Source organism: Hyperolius riggenbachi, chromosome 9 (assembly GCF_040937935.1).
Source record: "Hyperolius riggenbachi isolate aHypRig1 chromosome 9, aHypRig1.pri, whole genome shotgun sequence".
Taxonomy (NCBI): domain Eukaryota; kingdom Metazoa; phylum Chordata; class Amphibia; order Anura; family Hyperoliidae; genus Hyperolius; species Hyperolius riggenbachi.
In genome coordinates this window covers 175,048,498-175,073,874 of record NC_090654.1, presented here as the reverse complement: position 1 = coordinate 175,073,874, position 25,377 = coordinate 175,048,498, and the positions used below count along the sequence as shown (strand labels likewise).

The window sequence follows — 25,377 nt, the reverse complement described above, 5'->3', positions numbered from 1 at the left end:
CAAATTTTAACAACATATCAAATTATTTGATTTCATCAGCAAAGGGAGTGCATACATTTGCATAAACCAGCATCAATGCAGAATTATTTCCATCTCGTTGACCATCTCTATTAGTGACACGGCTACACATCAGGCTTTATTCTTACAGCATAGATGTTATTTAGTATATATATATAAGAGATTCCTGTGTACGCATCATATATACTGTACAGTCACAATCAGATATGTATATCTGACCTTAAAAATACGGGGACTGCTTTATTGAAGCAGCACAAGTAACTAATTTTGATTGGTTTATTTCATTTTTGTGGACTAAGCACAGCTATTACTGTATATATACTGTATATATACATTATTTTTAATGACTATTATCTGAGAAATAGAACATTTTATCATATTTTTTATTTTAATTACAGTTACAAATTCATTAGGAGTCGGAGTCGGTGCACTTTTTCCCGACTCCGACTCCAGGCACCCAAAATTGCACGACTCCGACTCCACGACTCCGACTCCACAGCCCTGTTCCAAACAAAGATACATTTGTAACTAAAGATAAGAACGGATGCGGATTCCTAGTTAAATCCAACACTAAAATGTCATGTTTAACCCATTCAGTGAATTTCTCCTTAAAAAAAAATCTGGCATAATAATTTCTAAGCTGTAAGCAATCTTTTAAAGCAAAGTTGTAATGCTGGGTGTTAAACCGCTTTAAGGTACTATAAAGATTCCCCCCACCACAAATCCAACATGTTTCGGCCCCCTAATTGGAGTCGTCGTCAGGGAATAAAAAGTGCTATGTGCTAGGGTGCAAGGTGCATATCTTATAAATCACAATCACAACATATATCAAAAACAAAAAATGAGAGCTGTGCTCTCCAGCTCAATCAGGCATCAAATGAGCTCCAGAAAGAGGCAGCCTTATATACTCTCCACTGGGGGAGTGTTATGCAAATGTAATCCCTCCCCTCAAGTGTTGGCCTCTATTGGTCCAAGAATCTATCAATCATTTTAAACTGTTGATGATTGGCTATTATATCTAAACTCATGATATCGAAAAACATCACTTACAGGTAAGTATAGACTCACTATCCCACTGTACAGAACGTACATTAGTCCATCATTAGAAGCCATTCACCCATAATGCTGTATAGACTTCAGATTTACAAAGCGCTGTACGCCGTCATCTACTCCATAGGGATGCATTGAACAACTCCTATTGGTCACCCATGTGATTCTCCGCCCCTCAATCCTCAGTTCTCATTCGTGGGAGGTAGCGCTCACCTCCCATTGGAGTCTGATGCCATCCTGTCCGTCTCGCTCACCAATCAGCGCTGCTGTAAGCAGGTGGGTAAGTATTTAGCGTAAGTACTTACAGTGGGTTGAGCATATATTTAGTGCATGTGCTTACAGTGGCAGAGAAACACACATAGAGACCGCACTCAGAAGGCTGTTCAATCACTGTATTGAAGAAATCAGAGCAGACAAGGCACACAACGTTTCGGGAGTAGCCCTTCCTCAGGTGTGAGGAAGGGCTACGCCCGAAACGTTGTGTGCCTTGTCTGCTCTGATTTCTTCAATACAGTGATTGAACAGCCATCTGAGTGCTGTCTCTGTGTGTGTTTCTCTGCTACTGTCCAACACAGGAGTGGTGTACCTGTGAGAGACCAGCACCGGCATTCAGTTCCAGGAGCCCTGGACTGACACACGGGTGTGGAGGTGTGAATTTTCCATCATGTGCTTACAGTGGGTGGGTAAGTATTCAGCGCAGATGCCTACCAGGGCTGTGGAGTCGGGGCAATTTTGAGCACCCGGAGTCGGAGTCGTTGATTTCATAAACTGAGGAGTCGGAGTCGGCTGATTTTTGTACAAAATCCACATCCCTGTTAAGTATTAGACTAAGGAGTCGAGGAGTCGGAGTCAGAGCCATTTTGGGTACTTGGAGTTGGAGTCGTGATTTCATAAACTGAGGAGTCGGAGTTGGAGTCGGAACATTTTTGTACCGACTCCACAGCCCTGATGCCTACAGGATGTAGATATGTATACAGCCCAGGTGCCTACAGGGTGTGGATTTGTATACAGTGCATGCGCTTTCAGTGGGTGGGTAAGTATTCAGTGCAGGTGCCTGCAGTATGTAGATATGTATACAGCCCAGGTGCCTACAGGGTGTAGATACGTTTACAGCCAAGGTGCCTACAATGTGTGGATCCGTTTACAGTACACGTGCTTACAGCGGGTGGGTTAGTATTCGGCACAGATGCCTTCAGGATGTAGATATGTAAAAACAAAACAGAGGACACCAAGAGCCCAATAGTGCAATATTGTCTGGTAAGCTCAATATATAATGTAATGTCAAAGGTTCTTATACTCACAAAGGTGGGTTACCATCAGGTTACCACTTGACAGTACCTGACCCCACTCAGGTATAAAAGTCGCTCTCTGTAGATGGGAAAATAGGGAAAGAACCCTTCCACCAGGGGTGGACTTAATCGTGCTGTAATATGTACGAACAGAGGTGCCAAGCAGAGTAAAACAATGTTCTAAAAATGATAAAAAAGAGGGAAGTCTAGGTGGACTTACCTCCCTCTGGTAGTGGACATATACTCAAATGCAGAGTAAAAATTATACAATTTATTCACAGCTCCATAAAAACGCAACGCGTTTCGCGGTCAACAATCCTGCTTCATCAGGCAGTACAGGAGCATATAAAACTGGTTCAGGTCCATAAAGCATGTGAGCGCTCACACGCTTTATGGACCTGAACCAGTTTTATATGCTCCTGTACTGCCTGATGAAGCGGGATTGTTAACCGCGAAACGCGTTGCGATTTTATGGAGCTGTGAATAAATTGTATAATTTTTACTCTGCATTTGAGTATATGTCCACTACCAGAGGGAGGTAAGTCCACCTCGACTTCCCTCTTTTTATCATTTTTAGAACATTGTTTTACTCTGCTTGGCGCCTCTGTTCGTACATATTACAGCAGGATGTAGATATGTATACAGTGCAGGTGCCTACAGGGTGAGGATTTGTATACAGTGCATGGGCTTACAGCGGGTGGGTAGGTATTTGGAGGTCTATGGAGGTTTCATGTCAGACGATATGAAAGTTTACTGTGTGGCGTTGAAGAAAGCTGGTTGCTGCATTATTTTATTTTTATGCAGACACACCTTGTGAGAAAACGCCTTTTGAGGGGAATGGAACTATGAGAAAACCTGGTAAAAAATGAATCTGGTGCATTGATGTTTGTATTTTATGTGCTCAAGTGGTAAAACTGTGAGGTGTGAACTCAGTGCAGGAAGTTTATGTCAGACTAACCAGTCTCCTTGTTTTAGTGCCTGTTTTCACTGTGCTGGTGTGCATCTTGCTTGATGCACGTCGGTACTTGCAGTGATGCAAGAATGCCTCTGAATCCCTCTAGCTGTGCCATGCATGGCTATAGGGATTCAGATGCATGATGCATATTTTGGCTGCATGCCATCTGATTCTCCCCCGCATGCAATATCTTTCAGTAAGCCGTGTTTCCCCACCTGATACTGCATGTGAGGAAACGCAGTGATTCGTGTCTAGTGGAAACAAGCATTAAGGGCCTGAGCCCACTAAAGCAGTTGTGCGCAGTTGTATCCGCTTTTCAGCAACACATCAATGTTACAGATGCTGAAAAGCGGGCACAACTGCATTAGTGGGCTCAAGCCCTTAGGCTGTAAGCTTAAAGAGACACAGAAGCAAAAAAAAAAAAATATGATATAGTGAATTGGTTGTGTACTATGAATAATTACTAGAAGATTAGCAGCAAAGAAAATATTCTCATACTTTTATTTTCAGGTATATAGTGTTTTTTCTAACATTGCATCATTCTATAATATGTGCAGATTACACAACACTCTGCCTTCAAAATGAGTCTTTCAGAGCAGTCTGTGAAGTAATGACCTCTCCTCTGGCAGAGGAAAAGTAAATAGTCCAGGAACAGTTGAGATAATAAAAGTCAGATAACAGCCCTCCCCATGACTAACTTAGTCGGAGAGCTTAATGGCTTGTTTGCATAGAGATAACAACTGGAGTTTCTCAACTCTTCTTGTACTGGAAACAATTACACTGATGTATCTCAGTGGCGTAGCTAGGGTGTTAGACACCCGGTGCGGATAATTTACCGCCCCCCCCCCCCCCCCCAAAAAAAAGCGAAGCACGCAGCGGCAAAAAAATGGGTGTGGACATGACATCACATGGGTGGGAGTAACTGTAATGTAACTGTGACAGTAAGGTGGTGGGCTGATATAGGTAGCCAGAATAGTTCCCCCAGCATAGGTTAGATAGGTAGGTGCCCCCAGTATAGGTTAGATAGGTAGGTGCCCCCAGTATAGGTTAGTTAGGTAGGTGCCCCCCAGTATAGGTTAGATTAGGTAGGTGCCCCCCAGTATAGGTTAGATAGGTAGCTGCCCCCCAGTATAGGTTAGATAGGTAGCTGCCCCCCAGTATTAGGTAGGTAGGTGCCCCCCCCCTAATGGAGGGAGAGCCGCAGCTGCGGGAAGGGCAGCCCGACCTCTCCCTCCCTCTCCCCGGGCTGACCTCCGTGCTCCCCCCTCAGATGCAGAGTCATGCGCAGCAGGGAAGCGCTATACACATCTACTCACCTACCTGGTTCCAATCGCCGCTCACTAGCCGCCAGTCTCCTCTCTGCATATACGCTGATACATACACATGCTGCTTCCGGCTACTGTGTGTATCAGCGTCTCTGAGGACAGTCAGTGACATGACTATGTACTCTGTAAAGCGCTGGAGAAGATGTTACTGCTATATAAATACATAATAATATGGTAGGACATAAGACGGACTAGAAAGAAAGAAGAAAAAAAGGAAGAGAAGCAGAAAGGAGAAATATGGCAGCATGGGTGTAACAATAGCCCCTGCCAATGCTGGAGGGCCCAGAGCCCTTGCCTTGCCTAGAGCCAAATTACACCTTAATCTCTGTTTTCACAGGCTAGATCCTGCCTCCTCAGGTCAAAATGAGTGTCTTAAAATGGCAAGCAAATAGCTCAGTCCTTAAATGAGAGCTAAGAAGACACTGACTTTAGGTGACCATACACTGGTCAATTTGCCATCAGATCGAACAACAGATAGATCCCTCTCTGATCAAATCTGATCAGAGAGGGCTCATATGGCTACTTTTACTGCAAACAGATTGTGAATCGATTTCAGCATGAAATCGATTCACCATCTGTGAAGCATCCACCGCCCCCCCCCCCCCCCCCCCTCTGCATACATTACCTGATCCGGCCGGCGCGAGTCCCCCGGTCTCCGTTGTCTTCTTCTCCGCTCCGGGCTCCAGGGCTGCAGCTTCACTGTACTTCCTGTCCGGGGAAGTTTAAACAGTAGAAGGCGTTCTACTGTTTAAACTTCCTGTCCAGACAGGAAGAAGTGAAGCCTGTCGGAGCATAGCAGGAGAAGGAGCAGCGGTGACAACGGGGATGCGCGTCGGCCGGATCAGGTAATGCCGCTAGCGTCGGTCATCGGACATTCGAATGCCGCTATCGACGCACTCTCGACCCGCCAGTGATCGAGCGAAATCTTCCACAAAGACGGATCAATGGGAACGATCGATTTTAGACGAAAATCGAACGTTCGGTCAGCGCTTGCACAACGATTTCACAGCAGATTCGATCACAGTGATCGAATCTGCTGTATATTGGCAGGAAATTCGTTAAGTGTATGGGCCCCTTTTGATCAGAGGAAGTGGGATCGGGCCCGCAAATCATCTGCAGTGTTCCCTAAAAACTTTGCCTTCTTCAGCCATTTTGCTGTTGGGGACCTTTCACTTTAAGGCACCTATTCTGTTTTAAATTGTTTTAAGATGTTTTGTTACACCTGGGGCGCCTCCTTCCACCCTATTTGTTTCATTTAGCTTTTTTCTGAATTCTGCATGATATTTGCACTGCTGCAGATGTAGTTCGGTTCCAAAGGCTGAGTGAACACTGGCAACAAATATGTAAAAAAAGGATGAGTAGTTAGGAGTGGTGAAATCTATGATGTGGGAGGTCACAGTAAATACAAGGGTAACTGCTGCAAGAAATGGCCTATACTTAGCCAAACTATACATTGCTTTGCATTGTCAGGTTACAGCAAGATGTAAAGTGACTAAGCTATTTCAGTTTGAGGGGCTCTTTAAAACGAACGGCTGACCGCAGTGTACTTAACTGCTTGTCAGTCGCTCCTGTTTCTGTGAAGGGGGCTTGCAGGCTGCAGCCAGCCAGCTGCAAGTGTCCAGCGCTTGCGGCGACCACTGCACGTGCACCCAAGCCTGCGGTAGCCATCCTTGATACTGCAGGTAGCTTTTTTTTTTACCTGCCCAAATTGTACCAAGATGACAGCAGCAATTATTATAAAACTGTGAAAGTCTTAGTTCAATCTTGTATTTTTTTTAATTCATATTTGGTGCTTACCTTATATATTACAGTTTGCAAAGCACAAGGTTTTGTGCATAAACTTTTTAGCATTATTAATTTGTAATGCCTTCCTGGGTTTGTAAAACTGCCACTTAAGGACCAGGGGATTTTTCGCTGTGCTGGGTGGGCTCTTCAGCACAGATCGTGTTTGCTGCAGGGCGATCGGACTTCCCAACCTTTTTTTTCCCCACTAGGGGGATGTCCTGCTGGGGGGGTCTGATCGCCACCGGCTACTTGTGCTTTGCGGGGGGGGGGCTCCTCAAAGCCCCCCTCCGCAGCGCTATTCTGCCCTCCCTCTCCTTCCCTCTTTCCCTTCTTTCTACAGGCGGTACAGGATGGCGATCCGTCCTGTACCACCTCTGATAGGCTTCAGCCTATCAGATGCCGGCGATCCCCGGCCTATCAGAGGCCGGGGATCGCTGATCTCCTTTACGGCGCTGCTGCGCCGTATGATGTAAACACCGGGGATTTCTTCCCGCATGTTTACAATTAGCCTGCGAGCCGTGATCGGAGGCTCGCAGGCTGTTCACGGAAACACCCTCCGTGAACTGACACGGAACCGCCGATCGAACGAGCGGCCGTTTCCATGGAAACGCTGCGACCTGCCGACGCCTATCGACGTTAGGCGGTCGTTAAGTGGTTAATGTGCCAATAACAGATAACAGCTTTTGAGCTTTCCAAATTCCTATCTCCAAGGCCAGATTTATACTTTTTCTGCTTCTAGGCCTTGCAGCTCCCCTTCCATTTGCAGAAGCTTCTTCATAATCCATGTGCAACCCCTCTTCTATGTCTAACCTTCATGTACAGAAGCTCCCTTCAGTAATATACAGATCCCTTGGGCAGCAGCTTCCATTTTCCATGTGTTCTACCTTATTTGCAATGTCTGTATTCCATTTCAGCCTTTTCTTATATATGCTGCTGCCCAAGGCCCGGGCCTGTATGGCCTTTCCAGAAATCACTATCCAGTCATTATTCCCCTTGAGGTAGTCAAAGAGAAGCTAGAAGAAAGTTCAGATCTCACTTTGAACACAAAGCTTACCTTTTCCTCCTCCTTCCTCTGCTCCATAGGAGGGAGCAGAGAGCGGGGATGAGCATAATCAGGTGATAACTGAGAGTGAATCCCCTCTCACCTTTCAATTCCATACTTTGTGTGTGTGGATCTGTGGGTCGTGTGACTGGCGTTTCCCACAGGAAATTTCTCTGGAATAGACGTATCAAATATTAAAACTGTGTGAGTAATAATGGCACAGCCTTCTATTCACTTTTACTAGCAAAGACAAATCTGGTACAGCGAACTAGGGCTTTAAACAATGGGACGTTTTATGAACAGTGCTGCAATGTAGACGTTCTGCTTATTATTATATTATTATTCATTTATGTAGCACTAAATTCCCCACAGCACTGTACAAACCAAAAACATACAGAAGCTATCACAATGACATAAATATTTAAACAATACACGTAAATCAATACGGATATTGACTTGCCTACAAGACATCTAGTCTAAAAGGAGAGATGCAATTGAGAAGCTTTGGCAGCAGTACTTGTGTTGTAGAATCTATAGGCGTGAGACACGTCCATGGAAATTATTGGCTGCTAAGAGATGTAATGGATCAACGTTACGGGCTTCCTGTCAGCTGGGTAAACAGTAAACATATGTTTTTACAGGAGTTGCAACTTCCTTGTGCTATCTGTATGTGGAGATTGGATTTCTCTCTAGTTTACAATTAAAATAATTCAGGTGGAATTTAGCAAGGAATTTATTTGTGAGGGGCTGGCCATATTTTTCTAGTGCTTTCTGCATGATTTTCCCGCATGCATGAATCTGTGTTTGCATTTTTCTGACAGAATTTTTTGTGCAAGGTCTTACGATTTTTCTAGGGGCGGGGCAGCAGCACGTTTACTGCAAGCACCGCGTTTTACATGCTTGGGTCAATGGAAGTCTATGGGCAGCACAGTAAGTGTAAATGCCGGAGTGCAGTGCATTGCAGCATGCATGCACAGACCGATGGGAATCCCAGTGAGGAGTTTCCTTCCCAGCAGAGAGTACATCACTGAGCAGGGGGCGTGCCTATGCATATGACTCTGTCGGCACACTCTGCCACAGGGTCATATGATTGTCGGCTTATCAGTTGCAGTGGGATACAGCAGAAGCATCGCAATGCAAAAATGTGTAAAACTGGCGTGAAATACATCACATGTGCAGTGATTGTGTTTTCTGGAAATCACAAATTGCACGATTTCTAACAATTGTGACCTCTGCCTAAATGATACAATATGCTACTCCTCTTAAAGTGTACCCAAGACAGCATAAAAAAAACCTAGAATCTTCCAGAGGCTTCCCTCGTCCTCCTGTCATTTACTGTTGCCACACGCGGACAAAGAGCTGTACCCTCTGGGTACGAGTGTGACTATACTGTCCAGGTCCGGAGCAGCAGAGGTGGACTGGACTGGAGAAGAATGTTGGAAGCTTCTGTAGAATCCAGAGTCTCCCCTCTTCTTAAGTTAGTATCTAACTTCTTTATTTTATGCCACCGAGTGTAACTGTCGAGCATAAAATCTAAAATCCTTTATTTTTATCTGGAACATCTGTAATGAAAAAAACTTCCCCTGGAGGGTACTCGCCTCGTGTGGGGGTAGCCTCCGGATCCTATTGAGACTTCCCCCGTCCTCCTCGGTCCCACGGCGGCGGTGAAAATCCTCCCGGAGCGGCGGCGATGTAAATATTTACCTCCTTGGCTCCAGCGCAGGCGCAGTATCCGCTCTCTGCACAGAGATAGGCGCAAATAGCCAATCTCTGTCGGGCCACTGTACTGTGCATGCGCAAGTCATGCGCCTGCGCAGTAGAGCGGACCCGACGGAGATCGGCTATTTTCGCCTATTTCCGTGGGAAGAACCGCAACAGCGCCCCCGCTGGAGCCCGAAAAGGTAAATATTGCACAGCCTGACAATTGTCGCCTGTGCATTCCGTGGGCTGCAGCAAGAACGCCGTGGGACACAGGAGGACGGGGGAAGCCTCAATAGGGTCCAGAGGCTTCCCCTCTACTGAGGTGAGTACCCCCCAGGGGAATTTTTTACAGTACAGGTTGCTCACCAGGCAATCCAAAAGTTAAAATCACTATTACTTTTCTTGTTGATAAATGATCATTCCCCAGTTTACCTGACTCTTATTTGGTACACACAAAGGAAGTTGCAGGGCATGCTGGGTTGTCCTTTTATGCTTCTCTACTTTCCCCTCAGACTTAAAGGGAACCTTAACTGAACGGGGGGTAAAGAGTTTCAATTACCTGGGGCTATTACCAGCCCCCTGCAGCAGTCCTGTGCCCTCGGAGCCGCTCTGGAATCCTCCGGTCCCCCGCTGTCACTTAGTTTCGTTTTTGACGACTCACCAGTCGGCCGGCCGCCATGCGTATTATTGGATGCATTCCCTACTGCAATTAGCGCTGTTGCGGACCGCAACGCGTACAAAGATACGCATTGCCACATATCTACGCTTGCGTAAACGCGTATTTTTGTACGCGTTGCGGTCAGCAACAGTGCTAATTGTAGTAGGAAATGCGTCCAATAATACGCATTGCGGCCGGCCGACTGGTGAGTCGTCAAAAACGAAACTAAAGTGACAGCGGGGGACCGGAGGATTCCAGAGCGGCTCCGAGGGCACAGGACTGCTGCAGGGGGCAGGTAATAGCCCCAGGTAAGTGAAACTCTTTACCCCCGTTCAGTTAAGGTGCCCTTTAACTAATGCAGCCTGATTGGCTGAAGCCTCTTTCCCTACTGGTTTCCCATCCCACACCTCTGTTCCTCTCTGATTGGCCAATATTTTTCATGCTGAGGCAATGCACTTTCTATAGTGAAGGGAGGGCATTGCATGCACAATCAGGCAGAGTAAGGGAGAAAATGACATCAGGATTTGCTTCAAAATGGTCAAAGCGTGGTAAGTGCAATACATATGTTATGTAAGTAGAACAAGTATTTATCTACTTACGTATGTTTTTTTTCTGCGATAGTATGGCTGAGTGATCCTGAAGTAAGAATTTGTGAAATAAAAACAGAATGATAATGTACCTACAGGAAAAAAAATGAGTCAAAAATACTTTTTCTTTTTTTTGTTCTGAAGAGCTATACCGAAGAGTATAATATGTAAATGAATATTATTTGTAATGGGGCAGAAGGAATCCCTGGATTGTCAAGCCTCAACGTTGACTTTTCAGGTCTATATGATGAATAGCTTCACTGGCTTACCTTTATCTCACTTTACTTTAATTTCCCCTTTTACTTTATTACATTTTCTTCAATCTCTGAAACTATTGAAAAAATGCACATGCAGTTTTCACATATTAACTTCTATAATATACCATAGCACAAGATTGTATTGAATAGTAGTGTTGGAATTTGGGGTCATGTGATTTGGACCTTGAATACCCGCATTCAGCACCATTTCAGCACTGGACAGCAGGACTGGGCACATTCTGTATAGCTGTTACTTCCTCCTTGCAGCTTGGAATCAGGAAGTATCAGGGCTAAATCAAATGCAGTCCATCCTGCTGTTAGTTGGTAAAACAGTACTAAATGCAAACCAATTGGTCCTGAATTTGAGCACCAAAACCATTGAATACTAGTACTGAATAGTTCATGTCATTTATGGCTCTTTTACACAAACTGCTGACAGCAGCTCACTATACTGCTTGTCAGCAGCACGGCCCGGCTGGATAACGAATTGGTGCTGGTGGTTAAAGAGTAACTGTTAGCCCCAAAAATGAAATTTAAATCTCTATTGCAATGTTTTATTTACTTTTTAAGGGAGCAAAAAAGGCAATGCAGAAGTTAAAAATCAATCTAATTTTTTTACTATGTAGCCTTTTCCCCAGGACGCAAAGCCGCATAACAGATACTGCTGAGCATGCCCATGTCTGCCCAACCCCCCTCTCCCCCCCAGGACCAGTTGCCGATATATTCTCACCCCAAACAGCTGACATGGAGAGAGAGCGGGAGCGGAGTACATCTACACACTTCCAGCGCTGCCACCGCAGAGCAGCCGCCGCCGTGCATCTCTCTCCTGCTCGTGATTCTCTCATATGTGACTCGGCGGCGGCTGCTCTGCGGTGGCGGCGCTGGAAGTGTGTAGATGTACTCCGCTCCCGCTCTCTCTCCGTGTCAGCTGTTTGGGGTGATAATATATCGGCACCTGGTCCTGGGGGGGGGAGGGGGGTCGGGCAGACATGGGCATGCTCTGCATGCTCAGCAGTATCTGTTATGCGGCTTTGCGTCCTGGGGAAAAGGCTACATAGTAAAAAAATTAGATTGATTTTTAACTTCTGCATTGCCTTTTTGGCTCCCTTAAAAAGTAAATAAAACCTTGCAATAGAGATTTAAATTTCATTTTTGGGGCTAACAGTTACTCTTTAACAAAATCTAAACGATAAGGATTGTTAATGAAATTGGTTAATGATAAATACCATTTTAAAACCGACGGGAGATAATAATGAAAAGATCTTAATGTTAAAATCGTTACATATTTCAACAATACAGCTTAACCCAACCCTACTCTCACACAGAATCCCCTGCTGGTGGTGTCCTAACCTAACCACACCCCGGGTGGTGCCCAACCAACCCCCGTTGGTAACTAACCCTAACCGCCCCCGTATGGTGCCCATCTCTTACTCCCCCCTCCCCCCCCCCCCCCCCCCCCCCCGTTTGTGCTGGGTGAGTGGTTAGGGTCAGGCACCAACACCCTTACACACATAGAAATGATAATATATTTGATAACGTAAAATATGTACATACAAACTAAATATTATGACAATAACTATGTTGCAAGCTTCTAAAACGATAACCTATTTCAAAAACTTTAATGTTCTAATGTTGTTCACAATATTTATCAGGCACCCTTTTTTCTGCTTAACAAGAAATGCATTAGAGTCCTCCGGAATCCGCTTTGCTTGAAGCCGTCGCTGTATTCCTTCCCCCCCCCCCCTCCGCCATCTTTGCTGTTAGCGCATGCCTGCGAATATCTCTGGGATTTTCTTCCGCTTCATGCTGGCCTCCGTGTCCATCGGGGTTTCCGACATGGTGTGGTGTAGGATGGAGAAACAATCGCCCACTCTGGAGTGCTTTTTGGCTGCTTTTTGTGGTATCTCTTGCGGAGCTCGTGAACTTACACGTCCAGCGTGACTGCGCAGTGGACACGCCCCCAATAAAATTACTTTTAAGCCACCAGCCAGCAAGAAAATCCTCAGAATAATTTTGACATCACTATTTCACCTGCTTTTTGGTATTTTTTCAATTGTTGTGCTGAAAAATTAAAAATGATCTCCTAGGAGAAAACCTAGGGTGAAAAGGGACTTGAATAAAGACCATACTGCTCTTATGTTGCGTACATATTAGTACACCGCCAGTGAGCTGGGCACAGGGCGAGCCAAATAACAGCTTACCCTGCTGCTACTGAAATTCCCACCTGTGTTAAATACTATTCCCCCGTCCAAGGCATAGCAACTAGGAGGGAGAAGTAATTTGGGGTCCAGCGATTGCCAGAACACCGGAGTTCTTCAGTCCGCACACAGAAGCCGGAGGTCTGCAGTCCACGTGGGCATGATGGAAGAGGTAAGCAGCTGCCGCTAAACACCCAGGGGGGCCAGACCACACAAGGGAAGGGGGCGGAAACACCCGGGGGGACAGACAACACGGGGAGGTAGCGGACACATGCGGGGGGGGAGGGCGCGGACACATGCGGGGGGGCCGCGGACACATGTGGGAGACAGAAGGACCATAGTGGGACTTAAGACACGGCAGGTGACATGGTGGGGGGTTACAAAAGGACCATGGGGGAGACAGGATACATGGAGGTGACAGGAGGACCGTGGGGGAGACAGAAGGGACAGGAGGAGACATGATGGGGGTGACAGGAGGACCATGGAGGAGATGGAAGAGACAGGAGGAGACATGGTGGGGTAATGGGAATATGCATGGGGGTGACAGGCGGACCTTGGGGGGCACATAAGAGACAGGAGGACACATGGGGCAGACATGCGGACACATGGGGGAGACATGGGGACACAGGACACATGGGGCAGACATGGAGGATACATGGGGGACACAGGAGGCTACCATTTGAGGGATAACATGTACAAGGCGCTCCGGGAATATGGACGCACCAGGTTTAGTATTTTTTTTTTTCCCTGGTTTTTGCCCTCTTAACCTAGGTGCGTCTTATATTCCGGAGCGTCTTATACAGCGCAAAATATGGGTATATAGCTTTTTATTATAAAATTGCATCATTCAATCATATTTGCGATTACAAACCACTACATTTGAAACTATGAAACAGAGCAGAGCTAATTACCCTTTGAATTTCCCTGCAGTAAAACCTTATCTGTAGCTGTGTCTTACTGTTTCTTTGATGTATAATTGCTTTAAAAAATTGGACTGTCTCTGACCCAAGTTGGGTCAGAGAGCTCAGAGCAGCTTTTTTGCATAGATAGCAATTGAAGTTTCTTAACTCTTCCTGTACTGGTCTGGAAATATGAGACTGTTCTTTGCTACTAATTTTCTATTTCTTATCTGTACTACACATACAATGCATTATATTATAAGCAATGGCAGTCCCCATTTACATAGTTAGTTATTTGGGTTGAAAAAAGACATGCGTCCATCGAGTTCAACCAGAGAACAGAGTACAACACCAGCCTGCTCCCTCACATATCCCTGTTGATCCAGAGGAAGGCAAAAAACCCTTACAAGTCATGGTCCAATTAGCCCCAAAAGGGAAAAAATTCCTTCCCGACTCCAGATGCTAATCAGATAAAATCCCTGGATCAACATCATTGGGCATTACCTAGTAATTGTAGCCATGGATGTCTTTCAACGCAAGGAAAGCATCTAAGCCCCCTTTGAATGCAGGTATAGAAGTTGCCATAACTACTTCATGTGGCAATGCATTCCACATCTTAATCACTCTTACTGTAAAGAACCCTTTCCTAAATAAATGGCTAAAACGTTTTTCCTCCATGCGCAGATCATGTTCTCTAGTCCTTTGAGAAGGCCTAGGTATTTTAGAATTAGATAGATTGTGTCAGTAGGACTGTACATCTTGTAGGAAATTTCAAAAGGTACCAAACAACGCAAAAAAAAAAATAAATAAATAAAAAGAATTTACTCCCCCACCTGTGCAAGTTGGATCTGAAATCTCACTAATATTATAAATGCAAAAGTTTGGATGTTTGTTACTCAATGACGCAACAATGGCTGAACAGACTTGAATGAAATTTGGCACACATATTAGTACATTACCTGGAATAAAATATAGGATACTTTTTATCCCCATAACCAAAAAGTGGGTGAAGACAAATACAAATTTCAATGGTAAAATTTAAACCGCAGCCTTTCTTACACTGTTAATGTTAGGGTTCTCAAACTTTGCACAGTTGGTCACTGGGTGACTGGGATTAATATTCAGAACAGTGGGTGGAGCCTACAAAAGCCAAACAAAATTCACCTATTGATTTTCAAGGGGAATATTTCATTGCTGTCATTCTTGCACTGTTAGTGGCACAAGCCTCAAACCTGGTACAGTTGGCCATTGGTTGACTGGGGTTCAAATTCAGAAAAGGCGGTGGAGCCACAAACAGCCAATCTGATGTGTTTCATTTCAATGTAAATTATTGATGCCAAAGACCGCAAAGCTCACAAACTTTAAGTAATTGTGTGTAAGGGTTAGAAAAAGTGGGCGCAGCCAAATACATACCCAGGCAACGCTGGGTCATCAGTGGGCGGAGACGAATACAAATTTCACTGGGAAAATGTAAACTGCAGCCATTCAAAGAACATCAGCACACAAGTAAGTGGCATTTTCAATACAAACTCATCAATCGTTCTGTGCATATTTGTTTCACATCAACTAATATTTAAGGCCATGCTCACAGTGGGACGTTGTGTTGAGTTGGCTGTATAACAGGAATGCAGCGGAAATAAAAAGTGCATTGCAGTGCGGTAAGCTATGTTACAAAGCGGCCATTACATCGCACCACAATGCACCACTATGAAGAATGAGGCCTATGGTGACAGAAATTGTAAAGTGTCAAGAAGCAGAAGCTGGCACAACAGACTGGCATGTAAATTCGGGTTGAGGAGTGACATTTATGGACACAAAGCTTAAGTTCACACTGAACCCCATATGGCGCATTGCATTGGATTTCAAAAACAGACTATTTTGGCAATGCATGCAACACAACACAATGATATCTCATTGTTACTCATTTGTAACACAGCGCAAACGAAGTCCAGTAGGGCACAGCTTGGCTTACTCAATATACAAAGTTTGTGTCTCGCACACACTAAAGGATTCCACTTAAAGAGAAACCCTAATCAAGAATTGAACTTCATCCCATTCAGTAGCTGATACCCCCTTTCCCATGAGAAATCTATTCCTTTTCTCAAATGGATCATCAGGGGGCTCTGTATGGCCGATTTTTGTGGTGAAACTTCATATTTAAGCTATTGTTGCTCCAGGGTATGTACTTGTTACGGGAATGCTGGGAATACACGGTGAGATTTCTCAGTCGATTTACTGTCCAATCTTATTTCCGATCGATTTTCCGATCAATTTTCCTATCTTTTCTTATCAATTTCCATTCACTTCTATGAGAAATCGATCAGGAAAATGATCGAAAATGAGAACGAACATGTCGGAAATTATTTATTGAACCATTTATCTAATACAAAATCTAATGGTGTATTCCCAGCATTAGGCTACTTTCACAGTGGTGCATTGAGGAGCTGTTTAAAGGGAACCTTAACTGAGAAGGGATATGGATGTTTCCTTTTAAACAATACCAGTTGTTTGTCAGTCCTACTGGTCTCTTTGGCTGCAGTAGTAGCTGAATCACACACCTGAAACAAGCATGCAGCTAATCCAGTGTGACTTCAGTCAGAGCACCTGATCTGCATGCTTGTTGAGGGGCTGTGGCTAAAAGTATTAAAATCCATATAATTTAGGTTCCATTTAACAGCCCCTTTGTAACATGGCTTGCTACACTGCAATGCACCACACTGCAGCATTGTAACGAACTGCATGCAGTGCGTTATCGCAAAGCATGCGTGTTAACCGTGACTGAAGCATACTTTTCATTCATTGACTGTATGCCCAATGCTCAGATATACTTGACTATATATTATAATTGACTATATATTGTATATAAAGTGTAGTGATGCACATCATTTACTCCAATCAATCAAATCAATCATACACTTGCTCCATGCAGACATCATTGTTCAGTTAACTGTCATCAATAACATGCATTCTGCATTCATTCGTTACTGTTGTTTGCACATCATTTGCAGCTATTTCTAATGCCCTATTCAATAAGTCAGAGAGATGAATTATAAACGGCAAATGCTTGTATTTGTTGTATAGATCCTTATGATGATGATGATGCACTTTTGCCTCTGTATAATGATATCATGGTCCCATTGCATTTAGAGTGCAGGATCTGCAGCCTCTTCTAATTCCTCTGCTGTAATCCACCTGATTGTGTTACCAAACATAGCTCACCCACGTGAGGGGAGGCAGACTGTCCCATGATCCAGTATTTATAGGTCACCAGTGAAGCCTGCAGAGATGTCTGCAGCTAAACAAACACACGTTCATGCTAAGGGGTGAACTATTGGCCTCCTTTTAAACCATTTTTTGTTTTGACCACATGAACATGTGAAGTAATCAACTAAGCGGATTATCAAGATTCTGGGATCCGTCCAATACTGATAGGTAAGGTAAGAATTACTAGTTTACTGAAGCTTAGAAAAACATTAATCAAGTGGGGCTAATGGTGGGTAAATTGCAAATTAGAACAAGCCACAGAAACCAAACAGATGAAATGGTCATTGGTTACCTTATATTTATGCACTGATTTCCAGATTGTCAAAATTATGCAAGAGAACAAGTCTTTTGTGTTGTCCAGTGTATGCTGGTAGGATGGACGTATATATCCCATCAGGCTATTTGTAAATTCAGGTTTACTTAAAGGCATTTCCAGAACTATTTTGAGGCTTGAGGATTAAACTGTCTCACCAGCATCCACTGCTTTTTATTTGTGTTTTTTCAGCTCCTATACAGAATTATGATTTACTGTCAGGAATGTTTGCCAAAGCCACACACAGGTTTCATGACCTCTTATGTGGTACCAGGAAAAATTGACCTGCAGTCGGCTTCATCTGGTGGTAAAGAAACTGGTAGCATATTAACAGCTCTCTTTTATTACCCCTTAAAGCAACAGGCAGGTTCCAAGTACAACATACCGTAGGTTTATTTTTATACATACAAGTTTTATCTCTTCATATTGTCACTTCAGGTACCCTTTAATAACTTCTAAGAAGGCACTTTGCCTGACTCATACATGACAATGTCTCAGGTTAGCATTTCTATTATCTACGGCAGAGTCCAGGTTATCTGGGACTCTACCAATCAGCAGTCTCAACTAACCAGTCGTTAGTGAGTGAGCCATGGGGGTGTGACTCTCTCCCTTTCTCTTATTAATGCAGAGCAGCACACAGTGAAATCCACTTACCAGAGCTCCAGGTGCCAGTCCTTTTCAATTTATAGCTGCCTGCTGCATGCTGCATGCTCATGGAAACTTCCGATGAGTGTCACCTGAACCGCATAAGGTCACGTGATGTATCTGGAGCTGTGCAGAGGATGCAGTAAAGCAGCTTCAAGAATTGAATAGCTCTGGTAAGTGATTTCCGATGCACATATCTACCATAAGGCCATCCCCACCTGTACCGAATATTAAGAGAGATTCCTCTACACTGTTTTCAGAATTGGAATGTTGCAGGGCTTCCTAAAACAGGTATTGTTTTCCTTGATTCCCGGTACATGTTCATCCAGAGCTGGATTAAGACCATACAGGCCCTCAAGCAAAGCAATAAATTTAGTGCAAATCGTACCTTTGCTGTCTCTGAAAGCTAAATACACCTCCAGAACCTGGAATGCAATGGTATGTCAACTTGTTAGTAGCTATACATTAAATAATTATTTTTTTCAAGTTGACATTCGATTAGACAAAACCATTTGATTGCCCCTTGTACTTCCTCTTTGTTGCCTAAGCCTGCCACATGGCGATCTTAAATGTTAGGGTTGTGCTAAGCAAGATTGGGGCTGATTCACTGCAAGACCAAACTGGTCAATTCTGCTTGCTGAATTATGGTCCAATATGCCTAGTCAATTGAGGGTGAACTAACACTAATTAGGGTGATAAAAATAAAGGGACCATGAGCTCAGGCTAAAAAAGCAATTTGGACTTACCTGGGTCTTCGTCCAGCATCCTCCCCTCCCCGCCTCACCCCGTAGCCTGTGAGGTGTCCCCCCTCCCCATCCTCCTGGCTCCTCTCCCGGTCCTGCTGTCGGATCCATTAATTGGTGACTTCGGCCTGAAGTCACCTGTGCGCACCTTCACCATGCATGCTATGCGTCATCACGCCGGCAGGGCATGAGAGTCCTGCACATGCGCAGTTCTCTAAGACTGAACCGCACATGTGCAGGACTGTCATGCTGGCCAGCGTGGTGACTTCAGGCCGAAGCTGCCTATTATTTGAGCTACCAGCAGGACTAGGAGATCAGCCAGGAGGACGCTGGGAGACCTTGCGGGCTACTGGAGGCTGGTGGGAACCCCAGGCAAGTCCAAATTTGAGTTTTTAGCCTGAGCTCAGGGTTCCTTTAAGACTAATATGTTCAGCAATGACCGGAACAATTCCTTCGAGCCGGAATCGAACCAGCGACATAAGGATTACAGTTTTCTCAACATTTTGTCGATCTACAGTCCTTCGCTCTACCAGCTGAGCAATCGAAGGATACCCCAATGACTGGAACAAACTGCAAACATCACAAACAGAACGCTAAGTTCACAGTGGTGTGTTGTGGTGCAACTTTATGACTGCATTTTAATGCAAAAAGTCACATTGCAGTAGTAAGTTTATGGAACTATGGTACCAGATGTTTGTTTGAACAACCAACAATGTCTTAGAGACAGGCCAATTTTTGATTGATTGCTCGAGCTTAAAGTGGACCCATATTAAAAATACAAGATTTCAGAAATAAAATGTATTTTCTAAATGATAATAATAAATAGCCTTTTTTCAGCTGCATGATGATAAATATAAAATATTTTACATTTATTGGAGAAACCCCTCCCTTCCTTTCAAATTGCCGAGACAGAATCCGGCAAAATGCTGGAGTAGGTAGTGTCCAGCAAAGGAGGAATTGCAAATGGCTGCCACCTGTATAAAAAGGGGTAGCACAAAGGTGGCCATATGCACCTAGTACATCTCAGTTAGAAAAGTGATGCTTTATTGAACATACAAAATCTGCCGCTATACACCTTTAACGACCAAAACACAGAGTATTAAAACATATTTCTGCGCAGAAATTTAGAACATTAAAAACCAAGGAGCCATCCCACACATCCCCTAGATCAATGCTCTAGGCCTGTGTGCATGGAGTCTCTCAGGAACTCCTCTGCTCCACTCACGCAGGCCCAGCCCACCCACAACACATACACCGCCCTGCACCATGCATACAGCAGCTGCCTCCCCCTATTGGGGATAAGTCCAATGTTAGTGCGCAGAATGCAGCAAGCAAGCGTTAATAGGGGTAGAGGGGTATAAGCCAGGATACCAATAGATGGAGCACTCTCCCATATATCATCTTATGCATGCTCTATTTGATTATACTTGCAGTATTCCCAGACTTAGGTTAGTTCAGTTTTGCCACTCCTTTTCGCTCTTCTCCCATTGGCCGCATGCCATTCCACTGCTGCAATAATTCCTCTATCTTGTGTCACCTTCTGATCCACTGTACTCCGGCAGTTACCGTCTATGCATTGCACGGAGGGGTGAAGTGCAGGACATTCCCATTCACAACTCTGAGGGATCAGCTGGACATACCACGCACTGCCATCAGGCTTTTTGATTATGATTGTCTCTGTGTGCTGGCTGCGCACCGGCTCTCCATGTTAGCCTAGGATGCTGCAAGGTTGTGTGCGCATGGTAGGTGCCTCCGCTTTGCCTAGCTATGCCAGGACGCGGCTAGCGGGCACTCTCCGGCTGTAGTGTTGCGGGCAGCGGGGAACGCTGAATACGCGTGGTGTGGCGATAGGCTCCTCCCACCATGCCAAGGAGTGGCAAAACTGAACTAACCTAAGTCTGGGAATACTGCAAGTATAATCAAATAGAGCATGCATAAGATGATATATGGGAGAGTGCTCCATCTATTGGTATCCTGGCTTATACCCCTCTACCCCTATTAACGCTTGCTTGCTGCATTCTGCGCACTAACATTGGACTTATCCCCAATAGGGGGAGGCAGCTGCTGTATGCATGGTGCAGGGCGGTGTGTGTGTTGTGGGTGGGCTGGGCCTGCGTGAGTGGAGCAGAGGAGTTCCTGAGAGACTCCATGCACACAGGCCTAGAGCATTGATCTAGGGGATGTGTGGGATGGCTCCTTGGTTTTTAAAGTTCTAAATTTCTGCGCAGAAATATGTTTTAATACTCTGTGTTTTGGTCGTTAAAGGTGTATAGCGGCAGATTTTGTATGTTCAATAAAGCATCACTTTTCTAACTGAGATGTACTAGGTGCATATGGCCAACTTTGTGCTACCCCTTTTTTTATATATGAATTAATACTGGCAGCACCAATTCACCAGTTTTGTTGATCTACTACTTCCAAAGTGAGCATTTTGTGCATGTGTGCTGCAGCTCCATGGCAAATTCCAATTTTTGTACATGCCACCTGTATAACCCTAGTTATGAAAATAGAAGGGTGAAAAGTATGCACTGAAATGCTCATAGGCTTGAAGGAGTGTTTATTTATCTTTGTATGTGTCAGAGTGCTGCAACTAAATATTTTGAATTAAAAAAAAGTTTGGTTTGGGTCCGCTTTAAACATATTGAAGTGGCCACAGAGGAGGCTATGTTCCTCTTTGTAGAGGTTTTATTATTGTACTTTATTTTTTATATGTGTTGAAATAAAAAGGTATATGTTATGCTATTCCCTGGGAAGTACTACTATCATTCTGAACTTTATGCCTTTGCTTTCCTTTGATTCATTACATATAGGGTGTTCAGTTGAGGTCACTGTACCTCATTCAGAGAACAATGTTACTAGGCAGCGGCTCTGGACTAAAAATCAGAAATGTGTCCAAGAGCAGCGTTCTGTAATGAGAGATGTTAGGCAACTGTGGCAGCTATATACTCATACTAACAAATGACAACCACGCTAATGACAAATGCATGCCGTCCTGTGACAAAGCGAGTATAACCCATGTAAAGTTTAATTTCTAATTCTTATTGCGTAACGCACTGCTGGCATAAGTACCGGTAATCTTGCTGTGCACTGTCTGCACATGGAAATATTAAAATGGTACGTGAATCAACTCCATTGTTCCAAAAGTCTTTGTTTGAAGTGTACCTAAACTCTGCATATCTTTTTTTAATTAACCTCCTTGGCGGTGCATTTCTGTCTGGATTTATGGCTCTAAAAGCGATATATTTTTTTCAAGAATTGTAGGCCTCCAATTCTTAACTCATCAAAATATATCAGAATAAAGGCCTGGTGCTGATGGTGTAATGGTTAAGGGCTCTGCCTCTGACACAGGAGACCAGGGTTTGAATCTCGGCTCTGCCTGTTCAGTAAGCCAGCACTAATTCAGTAGGAGACCTTTGGCAAGTCTCCCTTACACTGCTACTGCCAATAGAGCGCGCCCTAGTGGCTGCTGCTCTGCTCTGGCGCTTTGAGTCCGCAAGGAGAAAAGCGCAATATAAATGTTATTTGTCTTGTGTCTTGTAAATAAAAGACTAGAACACAACTGTTGAAATAATTACATTTAGGAAAAAACTTAAAAAATAGTTAAACTGTACAGATAAGACACCAGGTATACAGTATGTACATATATACCTAATACATGTGTGGTATATTTTGAAACCGGGAATGGCACAGGCACAGAGGGCGACATTACAATTGGGGCAGTAGAAGCATGATTCCTTTCGGACTTTATTCTTTTTGCTATCAGTCTTAGGCGGCCGGCAGAGAATAGTCACAATCCAGGCAGAGGTCGGTGCAGGCGGCAGGCAGAGAGTAGTCAAAATCCAGGCAGAGGTTGGTGCAGGTGGCCGGCAGAGAGTAGTCGAAATCCAGGCAGAGGTCGGTGCAGGCGGCAGGCAGAGAGTAGTCAAAATCCAGGCAGAGGTCGGTACAGGTGGCAGGCAGAGAGTAGTCAAAACCAAGGCAGAGGTCGGTGCAGGTGGCCAACAGAGAATAGAATCCAGGCAGAGGTTGGTGCATGCGGCAGGCAGAGAGTAGTCAAAACCCAAGCAGGGGTCGGTGCAGGCTGCAGGCAGAGAGTAGTCAAAATCCAGGCAAACATCCGGTACCATTAAGGCAGAAGCACTTAACTCAGAAGCAGTTGGGAACCAAATGGTTATATTGTTAACATCCTGTACTTTCCAAATGAGTTTATCTACCATCTCTACCATGGCATTCAGGTTTCCTCTGATATTTCCATTTTATGACCAATTTGTGCAGAAGTCCATATAACTCCAAAGAGCTCACATACTTTTTATTGCTACTGTCAGGGCCGGATTTACCATAAGGCACTGTAGGCATGTGCCTACAGGCGCCTGATGATGGAAAGGCGGCTCATTCCCCTCCTTGAGCGTCTCCCTTCCTCCTTCCCTATGCAAAGTCCCGAGCGGAGTGTAAATGAGAGGTTACACACCTAGCTCTTGGCATTCCACTGACAAGATCTCCTTTCATTTGGGGTCACCTTTAGCTACTTATTACTGAGGTACTTCTGGATACCTTATGCTAAGGGGCACCTGTAGCTACCTATGATGTGCAAGGGAAGTAAGAGAGATGTCATCCAGCCAGCCCACTTGCGGTGCCGTTCGTGTTTGTAGGTTCATGGAGGGTGTATTCTAGGGTGCCAAGACATACCTGCCTATAGGCTCCAGTGATGTAAATCCAGGCCTGGCTAATGTAGCTAATTTTGCTGCAGAGCACAACACAAATACACCTTGCATTTAAAAAGACATCCGGCCCATATGCAATTAACTTTTTCTCCTGAGTTTTCTACTGGGAGATAATTTTTCAACTTCTTTTTAAAATAACTTTTCAGCACTTGCAATTAAAAAAGTACCAAAAAGTAGATGGAAAAGTAATATCAATTGTATTTTGAAGTATTTTCTTGCTTGCAGGTGGTTTATAAAGCATTTTATTTACAAGGTGTGAAACTATCACCTAGGAGAAAACGTATGAGAAAAAGTTAATTGCATATGGGCCCCAGAGTTTAAAGGGAACCTGAGATCTGCAAAATGGGAATATTTATTCTTACCTGGGGCTTCCTACAGCCCCATTGAGATGTGTGGCCTCCCTCGTCAACCTCTCCAGCCGCTCTGTTTACTTGTAATCGCTTCCGGTAATCTGGCCAGCTGAGTTCTTCCGCATGTGTGCTGCTCGGCCATGCGCACAGCCTCAATCTCCCTCCTGCAGCCGGAAGTGTTCTGCACCTGCACAGTAGTAGAATGCTCCCAGGCATGGGAGCGTGGTGGAGTCGCGTGCGCAACCTGACCACACATGCACAGCACACGACTGGCTGTGACTGTCCAGATTACCGAGAGCGATTACAAGTGAACGGAGCACCTGGGGATGACGGCGAGGGAGTCCATGGCCTTCATGGGGCTGGAGGAAACCCCAGGTAAGTGTAAATTAAACACAGGGTACCGTCTCAGGTACACGTTAAATACACTTTAGCTATCATTCTGGGAAACCTTATGTACATCTAAAATGTGAAGCTTTTTATTGATGGTGGTCTTGTGACAGCACAACGGAAAGAACCACCATTAGGTCATGTGATGTAATTTTGGGTTACTTGGCTTCACCCTGCTTCAAAATTAAACCACACTTGTAATTCTGTCAAAATACACTTTGTTAAAAATATCAAAATAATAAAATAGTTTTAAATAGCTTTTGTCATTTTAAAATGAAAATAAAACTGCATTTTTATTGTACTAAAATAAATATCTGTCTTAAAAGAAAATTATACTACAAATAAAAAGGGGTAAAGAGGCGCCCAAGGTGAATAAAATACATTAAAAGCAACTGAAATATAAATAAATGAGGTGGCATACCTCAATTATGACACACCCACATAGGAATGGATATTTATTAGTAAAAAAAAAAGCACAGGCAACGCGTTTCGTGGGAACTCGCCCACTTCCTCAGGCCAAATAAAGTGCCTACAACCATTAAGAAAGGCGCTTAGTGCTACAGTTCAGCATTATAATAAACATATAGGTTAATAAATATGTATATAATATATATAAAAATTGCAAGTAGAAAAATTCATGCAACAATAAAACATGAGGATACAATGGATGCATACAAGTCTATGCGATCAATAAGTAGCTGATATATAGTTAGTAGAATTGCTATGAACTGGTTTGCAGGGGGTATTTAAACAAATAGTTATGATAAATGATCACTCAAATAAAAGAGCTAGTAAATCTCGTAGTTGACGAGACAAATACATTTGAATGCAATATATTCAGACACAGAAAATTTGTGCAAATGATAATGCACATCCAAGTATCTCAATGCGTATGTGCATAGAAATAGCTAGGGAAGCAAATATATATAGAGATGTATGCATTTACACATTACATTCCCATAATGATGAAATATGTATAATGAGCACATATTGATGGGAGCTCAAGTATAGGGTATTAGTCCCCAAACAAACCATTAATATCCAAATAAATAGTTAATAAAGACAAACACTTATATCACCCTTTTCTCCTGGTGGACTCAAAGCGCCAGAGCTGCAGCCACTAGGACGCGCTCTATAGGCAGTAGCAGTGTTAGGGAGACTTGCCTAAGGTCTCCTACAGAATAGGTGCT

General features: G+C 44.1%; 1 protein-coding gene across 5 annotated transcripts in view; it reads left to right on the top strand.

Annotated features, from left to right (window-relative positions):
- Positions 1–25,377, top strand: part of ASB14 (ankyrin repeat and SOCS box containing 14) — a 117,298-nt gene that overhangs the window by 12,638 nt on the left and 79,283 nt on the right. Inside the window, exon 1 of one of the 5 annotated variants that reach the window (XM_068253709.1) lies at positions 17,017–17,196. The exons of 2 other annotated variants lie outside the window; for them this stretch is intronic. The gene's annotated coding sequence lies outside the window, so the exon portion shown is untranslated. Of the gene's footprint in view, positions 1–17,016; positions 17,202–18,304; positions 18,425–25,377 lie in introns of those variants that run through there. 2 more of the 5 variants (XM_068253710.1, XM_068253711.1) reach the window with 2 other exon arrangements.